This window comes from Bidens hawaiensis, unplaced genomic scaffold, assembly GCF_021521415.1.
Source record: "Bidens hawaiensis isolate Kalapana, Puna unplaced genomic scaffold, B.hawaiensis_p1.1 tig00002772_1, whole genome shotgun sequence".
Taxonomy (NCBI): Eukaryota; Viridiplantae; Streptophyta; class Magnoliopsida; order Asterales; family Asteraceae; genus Bidens; species Bidens hawaiensis.
Window position 1 is genome coordinate 1,298,477 of NW_027491150.1, and position 12,192 is coordinate 1,310,668.

Below are 12,192 nucleotides of genomic sequence, written 5' to 3' on the forward strand. Positions count from 1 at the left end.
GATTTTATAGGCTTTTGGGACTTCTGGTGGTGTATGATATTATATTGATATTGATATTGATATCTTGTGACATTTAGGCTGAGGGGTGTGGGGCGCTAACCTGGGCGCGTGAGCCCCTCCGCTCGCGCCCCCAGGCGCTAACCCCACACCACCAGGGCGCGAACGGGGCGCGAGCCCCCAGGCAGGCGTGAGTGTGGTCGCGGGAGAAGAGAGAGGAAAAGCTGGTGGGCCCGCCCGAAAGAGCCGTTGAGCTCCGTTTTTTTTTTAAAAAACCTTTAAAAACTCTTATATAATACCCCAAAATCAACCCATTTCAACCATATCAAAACACAACTTCAATCTCCAAACTCATATATAATATCCCAAACTCCTATATAATACCCAAAAATGTCTGGAAATTGGTACCCAAACCTAGATTCAGGTTATAGTTACGCCGAAGAATAAGAATAATGTTTTTTTAGTACTTTAATTTTTATTTTATTTTTAGATATTAATGTGTTTTTTTTTAATGTGTGTTTTTTTTAATAATTTATGAGTTTTTTTAATAATACGTTTTTTGAATATATTTATAAAAAAATAAAAAAAAAATCCGCTGGAGCCCCTGCTGGAGCCCCTCCACACCAGGGCCAGGGGCTCCAGCGGGGGCTCCAACACCCACCTTATCCAGTTTCTCTCTCTGCCACACGTCACAATATTATTGGCTGGAGCCCCCACTCGCGCCCCCGTTAGAGCCCCCCACACCCCTCAGCCTTACTAAATTTGTATGGGGGTTGTTACTTTTGGGATTCTGTGTTTGTTTTTACCTATAATAGTAATATTATAATCACCTTTTGAAATATATTCTTTTGGATAAATATAGAGTATGTTTTTTTATAATGGCAATGGATTTTATAACAAAAACAAGCAACTAGTGTTATATGATTTTCTTTTTCTTTTTTTTGCCAATTTTTGACATATGGGTAGGTTTTTGTTTTGCTAATTCTTGACATATGGTGTCTAAGAATATGCAGTGTATCACCATCTTGTTGGATGTTTTGTTATAGCTCTCTAGTAACTTGAGGACTTCTTTGATTGAGTTAAAGATTACATAATGTGAAAATCTACAGGCAGACACGTTTTGCAAATGGTTAGGAGACTAGAAGGTGATTTGCTGGTTTAAAAGCTTGATAACAAAATGCATAACCGAAGGAGTTGGTGTTGATCACTGTTGTGCTAATACGTCTTTAGTAGGGATCATATTTAAAGTCGTCCTATAATCAAAACAATTGACTTTTTGATTAACATTAATAATAACCCGGTTGTGGACATTCATATTTGTTTTAAGTTCTCATAATGAAGTGTTATCCTTCAACATTTTTTTAACTTTTATTAACCTTAATATCAAACATGAAGTGAAATTGAGTTTTGATACTTGATTACATGCTTTAAAATCTCTATTCAATTATAGAAAATCTCTATTCATGAAGTGAAATTGAGTTTTTGCTTCATACACATGTTCTTAGAGCCGAGGGTCTCTCTGGAAGCCACCTCTTTATTCCTTTGGATAGAGGTACGTTGTGCCTACATCCCACCCTCCCCAGACCCTACCTATAGCTCTGCTGTCGGTGGGATTTTACTGGGTATGATTGATTGATTGATTTATTCCAAATATTCTACTTGTGGAGATACAATTATAAAAACAATAAATGCTTCAAACTATAATTGGCAATGAATATGAGTGATAAATATGATATATTACTCAAGAAAACATGTATCACTAACTTAATTGTTTAAACTTGATTAATTATCAGCATTAAATGAAAACAAGTCAATTACTCGATTAGTGGTAACCAATAATTTTATTGCTAAATAAGGTACGATATATTTACTTTACTGTAACAAAAACACAATTAAAGGAAATTATACCAAAATCAATTCCCTCAATATATCACTAACTTAAAGTTCAATGTTAAAAAAAAAATCAATTCCCTCAATATAAATTGAGATTTTAAAGAATATTATTGTTTTTGAAACCGATGACAAAAAACATATTAGATTATTCAAGGGTCAAGTCGAAAACAAATAGTATTATTATATTAGATAGTTTATTATATCAAGACAGAGGGCAAACGAGCAACAAGCTGCGTTGTAAGCCCTTTTTGAATAACAAAACCAGGCTATTATCTGAGTCCATCTTGAATGGTTCATAACCGCTCAATTCTTTTACACCTTTTGTTGTTAACATGTGAAAGGGCTATTATTGTAGAGGGAACAAATGCAAGATATTTTCTCTTGGCATAGATCATAGATGTGAAATTATTTGTAAAGAAGGTTAGGTCTTAGTCTTCATATATGTCATGTGAACTACACACTAAATGTGGCATCCAATTCTCACATGACATGTCTTTTTCAATCAAATTTATAAAGTTTCATGAAACATGGGTTCAATCTCATTTTTAATTTTATTCAACTCAAACTTTGTTATTTTATTTTATTTTATTTTTCTTAATATTAAAGTCACAAGTTGAGGCATCCAATGTTCTGTGTGTTTATAAATGTTGGCATCATGTCCCATGCTTCATACTTAAATATTTACATTATATGAATAAAAGAATATTCTCATAGATTCATGCACCCTTGAAATTAACTCAATAAATACCCAGGTTTCTATTGGGTTTTACACTTTTATTAATATATAATAATATACATTTTAACCTAACCCAATTTTTAAGTAAAAAAGCACGAGAATCGGAAAAATACTTGTGCATGATTAATGATATAATTACGTAAAGTAGGAGAGAGAAACAATCACAGTTAGAAAGCCGTATTATTCATTATGTTTAAAACATTAGATATATTTAAAATAAGTTCAGCATTAAACATTCGTGTTTGTATCTACTATATCTGTAATAGTTAAATAATGACATGACAACATAACTTTAGATGTTACAAATGTGAATGATTTTATAATGATAATGCTTAAAAACACTAATAGTCTTTGTGAAACTATAAGCTATAAGTTTGTATGTGTGACCTTATATATATAACCAAACATCCAATTGAATTAATTAATGAGAAAATTACTGTTTGCGTCCATGTGGAGGGAAATAGTTCGGATCGATTAGTTTATGTTAAAAAAGTCGTTCGGTTCGATTAGTTTTGTTGAAAAAGAGTCCGGTTTGATTATTTTTCTTTCAAAAAATAGTGTGGAGGGAAATTTATAATGAGGGACTAAAACTGAGCACGACCACAAATCACAGACTCATATGAATCTTATAAAAGGGCATATTGGTAATTTCAACTTTTTTGGATGGAAATTTAACAGCAGGGACTTATTCGGGTCACTTTTGGAACCACAGGGGGCCAATCAGTTCTTTTTTTTCTTGGGGACTCAATGTGACTCCGCCCATAAACCAAGGGACGCCAACAGTAACTTTCTCTTAATTAATAATAGTCATCTTATTGAACAACTTCAACTGGAATTGAGCAAGATCACACTCAAATCCATTCATACATCCAAAGAATTACAAATCTCAAAACGAACGAAAAATTTCCAAAAATCACATACTTTGCACCTTAAATCAAAACAAAAATATTAATGCTTTGCGTATCTCTGAAGAACTTCAAAGTAATCAGGAAACGTCTTCCGCGTGCAACCAGGATCCTTGATAGTGACGGGAACGTCTGCACATGCAGCAAGAGAGAAAGCCATGGCCATCCTGTGATCATCATATGTGTCTATTGCTGTCACATTTAACCGCTCGGGTGGAGTGATCACACAGTAGTCGGCCCCTTCTTCAACCGTCGCCCCCAACTGTAATATTTTCGAGCATTATACAGTTATGAAAAAAATATTGTCACAACATTAATCTAAATATTTTAAATAGAAATATATTTTACCTTTCTGAGTTCTGTGCAAATGGCGATCATTCTTTCGGTTTCCTTGACTCTCCAGCTAGCAACTGAAAAAAAAAACAAATTAATATATCTACCTATTCTAATAAAAGAAAATAATTAAGACACATGTCGGTCTGTGGTTAAACCTCACAACTTTTTTCCCTCCAAAACCAAGATCTTAATTGACTTAATATATGTCATATTCACTTTCCCTTTACATTTTATTCCAAAATAAATATTAACTTCTATTTTACTATATATTCCCAAATACTTGATGAAACTAAAAATTAACAACAAACCATGTTTGTTAAAGATTGAAAAAAATATAATTTCAAATGTAATCATTAACATATTGTACTATGTACATTGTTGAAAATTATAAAGAAAAACAAAACTCGAATATGCTTTCATAAACATAACATATGCGGATGAAATCTGGTCCATGTAACTTGATCATTGTACTATGCCACTCTCGCCTATACATCAAGTATTATTGATTTTTTTTATCAATGATTGTTTCGGGTTTTGTGAAACTTAAATTTGATTTTACAGTCAAAAGTTTGTGAATAGATTGTTTGGTACAAGTTAACGACATTTGGGTCAAAATTTATTATGGGTTAAAATGGGAAATCTAAATATTTTTAAAAGTTTGAGAATACAAATAGATTTATCACCCAATTTGTTACGGGTTGAAAGAAGTGTTGATTTAAAAATGTCAAACAGATGAAAGTTAGAATTTTAAACATGATTCGGGTTTCAAATTTATATTCAAAGACATTTTGGAAATAATTAAAAGGTTCAAGATTTGAAACATTGACTATTTTTCCTCGACCATTAAAATTAAGAAAATATAGTGAGCACTTCTGACATGACACCCCATGTCTATCAATGCTTCTAACTTTAATCAAATTTGAAACATTTGTGTCAACATTAATTTTTCCTTCAATGGTGATCAGAACGTTGTATTGGAAGCATGTCATGCAACCTATGCTCAAATGGAGCAAAATATTCACAAAATTAAATGGGTTAACATGCGATTTTTTATGTTGTCATTATGTCAAAGTCGATAACCCTATGAAACTTATCAAAATCTTTTTCATGATGTAGCTCAGAAAAACATAGTTCTTGAAGAACAAACGTCGTAATAATTTAATGTTCAGATTTCTTCTATGGGTTGTAAATTAATAAATATTTCAAAAAAGGTAATGCTCCTTCGGTATTTAGGATGAGTGATCAGAACTACTATTGTAAGAGAAGTGTTCGTCGTAAATTTTTTCAATTATACATATATGATACTGACAATGAAAGTTTCAATAAAATGAGCGTTCTCGGGTACGTTTTTTGCATGTGCATTTTTTATTAAGTTCATTTAAAAAAATTATTTTGTGATATAAATAAAATCAACTGTACACATAGTATAGATACAAGCATATATGTAATGTATTTATTCATGTACATTATGTAATTATTTGTTTTACTTGTAATCGTATAATTTGGATAATCCCGTGTATTACACGGGCTCTAAATCTAGTTATTATTAATAATAGTGTATATATATATATATATATATAGGGGGGGAGGTTCAAGAGGGAACTTAAAAAAAGTGGAAGAACTGGAGAACTCTTCATTTTACATGTAAATGTAAAAAAATAATATAAAGCTTGATTTTACATATAAAAAAATAGTTTTAACAAACTTTTTTGGACTTTTTGTTTATAAATACATGTAGAAGACATTCCAATAAAAAAAAGTAATTTTGTTAAAAAAAATTTTTTTACCGTTTTTTAACTGAAAAAAAAAAAAAAAATTTTGGAAACGGCTTCTACATGTGTTTATAAGTAAAGTAAAAAGGTCTACATGTAAAATGAAGAGTTCACAGTTCCTCATTTTTTTTGAGTTCCCTCTTGAACCTGTTCCTATATATATATATATATATATGTTGTAAAATGAAGACTTTGTGAAAGTATAATCATACCGTCTCTAATGGCGGTAGGACCATCTGCATATAGGGCAACGACAGCAAGAGTCATGGCAACATCAGGCATTTTGTTCATGTTGACATCTACAGCACGCAGATGTTTCCTTCCGGAAGCATTCCTTGGTGGGCCCCTCACTGTGACCGAGTTTTCGGTCCATGTTACTTCAGCACCCATTTGTCCGCGAATTTCACATCACCCTTCATAAATATAGTTACAAAAACAAATTAATAAAATAATATTGACTTAACTTCTCAAAAAAATCTCACAAAACATGTTATAATTTCATTAAAAAATTTACAAAATACTTTTAATAGAACATTTTCTTTTGTGGATTTCGAAATAAAAACCGTTTAATGGTTAAACTAAAAGGAAGCCATGGTTTACCTGTAAACTACTTGTTCCACATCCTTCAACAGTAATCGTTCCACCGGTTATGGCGGCACCAGCCAAGAAGTAACTTGCACTCGATGCATCCATAACGAGGAGAAGCCATAAGCAATGCAGTAAGGTATTGACTGCTGATCGATCCCGATAACTTAACCTGTAAACATAAAACACAAATTTATTTTCACTTTATTATTGTTACAAAAAAAAAAAAAAAAAACCTTTTGAGGAAAATAACAAAATGATACCTTTCCACCAACTACACGCACAGTTGGTCCCGAGAAAACAGTCAACGTCTGCACCAAGCTGCTTAAGACCCGTGACCAAGTCACATATCGGTCTCTCTCTCATTCGAGGAACACCGTCTAGTATGTAGCTGCAGATAATAATCAATATTCCATAAATGACAGTTAAATTGACACTTGTTTTTCTAAAACGATATATATATTCTTTTGAGGTCAAAGATACAAATATTTCACAAAAAGAAATTCAGTTTGAAAGTTCCCTCTTTTTCTTGTCAATTTGCTCTTTTATTTGTAGCTACTCAGTTTACTCATCACTGTATGTTAGCGGCAGTTTACAGTTAGTACTTTTGTATGGCCGTTTATACTTAAAATGAAAAAAAAAGGTAGAATCTTTACCTTTAAAACAAAAAAAGCTAGCATCTTTATCCTTAAAATGAAAAAAAAAGGTAGCATCTTTATCCTTAAAACAAGTGAATATATCAAAAACCGCCAGCGTTGACCCGTTACTCGACCAACCGGACCCACTCATTTTGTTTTACTATTACTTTTTTTTTATCTACTTATTTATTGGTTTTACTGTTATTATTTTGATATAATTATTATGATTAACTCTTTTTGAATTATGTGGTGTACTTTCGGATATAGCGATTCTTATTCTCAAATTAATATACTTCGGTTTGTATTCATTTGTGTCCGTTAGTGTTCTTTAGTGTCTAGTTACGTTCGTTTGCGTCCATTAACGTCAATTTTGTTACGTCTGTGTGTTATCGAAAACGTTTACAACTTCTTTTGTTTAACCTTTAAGGATTTGATAAAAAAAAATGATTATAAAAATGGGTTGTAGGGTAACTTTCAACAACAATGTGAATAAATATTTGTCAAATTCATGTTATGTTTGTTCTAACTTCTAGTTACTTTTTATCTTCTTTGCGTATATTGGCCTCCTCTGGTCTTTTTGCTATAAATTGGAAGTTTTTCTTGTTTCATGAATAGGGTTTCACTTAGTTATTTTCTTCTTGTTCATTGGTAAGCTTCCAATGAGAGTCGGAGTCTATCTAATTTTGTTAGTTGAATTCAATAAAACTTTTGTGTTAGTATCAAACTTTATTAGACAATGTACTGTATCAATCATCATTTTTCATTTTGTGTCATCTTAAAGCTATATCACTACCTTCATTTTTTTAATCTCATCTTTCAACCATGGAAATATGGAATACACATCATTCATCTTAAAGCATGTGGTTGAAACTAAAACCGCTAAAAACCAGAGTGTCATCTCTTGATTCAAATATCGTTATTTTTTTCAAAGTATATATCGCTAAAAACCAGAGTGTCACACTCTTTCGGGTCGGCATCCAACTTGTAACAAAAACAAAAAAAAGAACAAAAAAAAACCTTTTCTGGTTTTTATCCATAAATATCAAAGTATATAAAGATTAAATAAATAGTAAATAATTTACCAAAGATTTAAAGACCACATTGAAACATTGATTAAATGGATATATGATAAAATTTAATAGAAGGGATTTAAAAATTAAATTTACCAGAAAGTCTATTTATAGCTCTCTAACGAAAGAATAGCTTTTATTAATTACCAATATGCTAGCAACGTGGTGGTGGTCAATCGGTAAAGACAAAACCTTTAAACATCTGGCTTTGAGAGTAAAAGGTTTTGTGTTCATGTTTAGCAGAAGACAAAGATTTAAAATATGACAAGGATTAAAAAGAAATCCGTCATTCCAATTTTTTTTTACCGATATGCTAATATCAAGTAGTTTTGAATTTTTAAGATTTTATAAGCTATACATAGTTGTTTGTGTAGTGAAAAGCATATATCAAAATCTTAAATAAAATTCATCAAAATAACTTGCTTAAAAGTTAATATATCACATAGAAAACTTGATAGAAAGAAAACATTTAACTTATCATCATCATTCATTTATTCAAACCGACCGAAAACTAAAAAGATTCCACGTTCATTTAAAGGCCTAATTAAGCAATAGAATGCAATGAGCAAGTGGGTGTAAGCAAAATAATAAACGTAAAATGGGGGCTTTCCCAGAAGGTTCGATCTAAAGTCTTAACATAGAAGGGTTTTTAACATGACTTTAAACGCAAATAACTAAATTATATACCGTATATATAATCAATTATTTAGACTTTGTGTTCTTGATAAGAGTTTCACAAAGAGGTAATATGCGTACTAAATAGAGTTAAGATAAAGTAATGAGTTTGATGTTTTTAATTTACGTAAATAACACCTAATATCAAACTCACAATTATAAATTTTGGAAAAACATGAAGAATTGTAACTAAGCTTCAAGTATGTTTAAATTACGTTGTTTATACCTCTTTTCTTATTTTGATAATTAGGTCACTTAACCTTTAATGAATTTTTCAATACTATGTTTTTTTTACTTACATAGCATATTAACATTCCAAAAATTATGATGATATGGATTAAACGAGATGATGGCCCCTTGAAAAAAACATGTTTATCAATACTATGTTTTTTTACCTACATAGCTAAAATTAGGTCACCATCGTGCCACCATTTGCTTCTCCTAGACAACTCCGAATTAAAATTACTCCGCCTATAACAACAACCACCAAGCTCTTTTCTATTGCAGGACTTGCCGTTGGAAAATGGTGGTGGTGGCGGTGCTCGATAGCTTGATTAACCCAATAAAAGACTCGAGCTTGAGCTCGATATATAACTAAACAAGTTTTATTTGAGGTTCGGGTTTAACTCGAGCTTGAGTAGATCAGAAGTAATTTGGCTTGTTTGCACATGTGTTTATACCCAACGGGATAATCTTAGTTACATTGATATATAACTTTGGATTATTTGTTTATGTGTTTGGGTCTTTTTACCGTGGTGTTTATACTTAACAAATAAAGAAGTACTAATTATAAAAGAGAGAAGTGTCAGACAAATAAAATTTATGACATCAATTTCAGTATTAAACAATGATGGGTCAATTCTTAGAAATATTTAGACTGAGGGGTGTGGGGGCTTTAGTGGGGCTCCAGCAGAGCCAAGAACCAATAATATTATGACGTGTGGCAGAGAGAGAAACTGGATAACGGGGGTGTTGGAGCCCCTGGCCCCTGGTGTGGAGGGGCTCCAGCGAATTTTTTTTTATTTTTTTATAAATATATTCAAACAACGTATTATTAAAAAAACTCATAAATTATTTAAAAAAAACACACATTAATAAAAAAACACATTAATATCTAAAAATAAAATAAAAATTAAAGTACTAAAAAGAAACATTCTTCTTATTTTTCGGCTTGATCTTCTTCGATTAACCTCTTTCGGATACGTTCCTTTTGCTTTTCCATTAGCATTTGATCGACCGGATTTAGGTTACTGAAGTCTCTAGTAAGAAAGTCCAAATCTCTCATTCGAGTTTTTTCCTTTTTGTCATAAGAGACCACCTCCATGGTTTTGTTGAATTTATTGAGGGATTCAACAAGATTGGCGATGTTTACGGCTTCCCCCTCAGCCGGTTTTTTCCCCTTGGCGTCCCTTCCCAATGGCCGCCTCCTCGGTGGTGAAGACGTTTCCTCCTCCGCAATGTTTAGGTCGAATCCAACGCGGCAATCCGACCCGGTTGAAGTGCTATACGCTCCATACGAACTAGTTTTAGTCCGTTTCGGCCCTACTTCCGCATCAAAGTCCGGCGCCACCAGCTCAACCCACTTGGAACACCTTTTCAACCTGTCCCACAACTTTAAATCGTCCCACGTCTTCACCATCCCATACCTCCGCAAACACTCCTGCTTCCACTCTTCGACCGTGAAATTGTAAACCGCCAAATCATCACTGCCACTTGGTCTCATAAGACCGTTGTTCCTGTTGAAAAGATTAGTAAACAAGCCGACAAATTTTCTGATTTCGGACCACCGACCCGAAATCATATCGGCGTTCCGCTCTGTACTCCCAACGAGCATGTAGAACGTCTCCCTAACCTTTGTCCAAAAAATCATTCTCTGTTGGTAGTCGGTTGCAAAATGAATAAATAAATTAGATTTCCATTTAACTTTTTTATTTAACTTTTTTATTAAAAATCTTTTTTAAAAACGTTAAAACAATTACCGCAACGCCGATCCTCAGAAATGACTATCCAAGCCCGACAAGGCTTCCTTCTCATCCGATGACCACGGAGTGGTTTTCCGTTTCGTCCTCGGAGTCGAAGCCGTTCCAACTGGTTTTTTCCGGTGGACGCGTCTTTTTGGTCCCGTAGCTTCACCTTGTGATTCTTGTGTCTCCGGAACAACAAAGTTAGGAGACGGTTGTGTGTTGGATGGTTGAAAGCCGGATGATTCTTGCGGCTCCGAATAAAACATCGGTTGGTGCGGTGACGACCATAAATCGTCGTCAAGATAATCTGAATCAAGGTTTGGGAACCAATTTCCAGCCATTTTTTTTAAAAAAAGTTGAGAAGATGAATTGATTTTGGGTGAATGTTTGAAGTTTTGGTATAAAAATGGGTGAAATGGAGTATAATTATATAGAAAATATATATTTTTTTTGTTTTTTTCGGCTCCCCAACGGTCCCAAAAACATCAAAAGGTGTGCCTCCTCTCTCTCTTCTCCCGCTAACCAGCTCACGCCTGCCTTGGAACACCCGCTAGCGCCCCTGGTGGTGTGGTGTTAGCGCCTGGGGGCGCGAGCGGAAGGGCTCTAGCGCCCCCGTTGAAGCCCCCACACCCCTCGGTCTTATAAATACCAAAAAGATCTCATAAGACACGTGTTGCTACAAAGGAGACCTTGAGAGCCGCTCCATGTCAGCCAATCCCAAACGTAACCTTTTTTCTTTAGTGCAATATAAGCTCGATCTTTAGTCTTTATATGTTTTCCTGGTCCTTCTCTTCACCGGTAACCCTACTTATCACTCCATATATATATACAACATGCCAGTTCACATTTTCTGAAGCTATAGTATATACGAGCATATTACAAGAATATATCATTATGGATCTTAACGCCCACAACCCCAGGTTCTTCTTACATTCTGCTTCTTAAAACATTGCTACACTTTCTTGACAGGAATTGATAAATAGGATCGAGAGATAACACGAATTTGATCAAACAATACTTTCAATTAATAATAATATGGGTTCGTTCTGTTTATTATGATGCAGACATCGTATATATATATAGACCAAATAAACAACTATGATCTAATGACACAATTGACCCTTGTACTTTGTTTGTATTTACATTAACTAAACTAATATACAAATAAACATAAATGACTAAAATGCCCTTTCGGTTGTGAGTGATTATTTCCAACAATCACCCCCTTAATCACGATCAACTTGAAGCAAGTCTTTGACGCCAAGTAGTTCCCTCATTGTGATGAACTTGTTCCTTGGTAGCGCCTTTGTTAAGATGTCTGCCTTCTGTGATTCTCCAGCAATATGCTCCACGGTTATTTGTTCATTTTCGATGCATTCACGTATGAAGTGATAATGTATATCGATATGCTTGCTTCTACCATGAAACACGGGATTCTTCATTAAGGCTATTGCTGATCGGTTATCAACCAACAATGTGACCTTTTCTTCTTTCCATCCGGTTAAAGCACTAAGTAATCTCTTTAACCATAATGCTTGACATGCTGCTGCGGTTGCTGCCATGAATTCTGACTCGCATGATGATAATGCTACGGTAGGTTGCTTTTGAGTGCACCAACTGA

At 33.5% G+C, this 12,192-nt stretch overlaps 1 pseudogene across 1 annotated transcript; it reads right to left on the minus strand.

Annotated features, from left to right (window-relative positions):
- Window positions 1-3,409: 3,409 nt before the first annotated feature.
- On the minus strand, window positions 3,410-7,013 carry LOC143621227 (3-phosphoshikimate 1-carboxyvinyltransferase 2-like; annotated as a pseudogene). The gene is made up of 6 exons (XR_013151480.1): window positions 6,881-7,013; window positions 6,488-6,688; window positions 6,240-6,396; window positions 5,852-6,052; window positions 3,880-3,941; window positions 3,410-3,793 (listed from the first exon to the last, which is right to left on the minus strand). The product of XR_013151480.1 is annotated as a 3-phosphoshikimate 1-carboxyvinyltransferase 2-like (transcript).
- Between the last annotated feature and the right edge of the window lie 5,179 nt (window positions 7,014-12,192).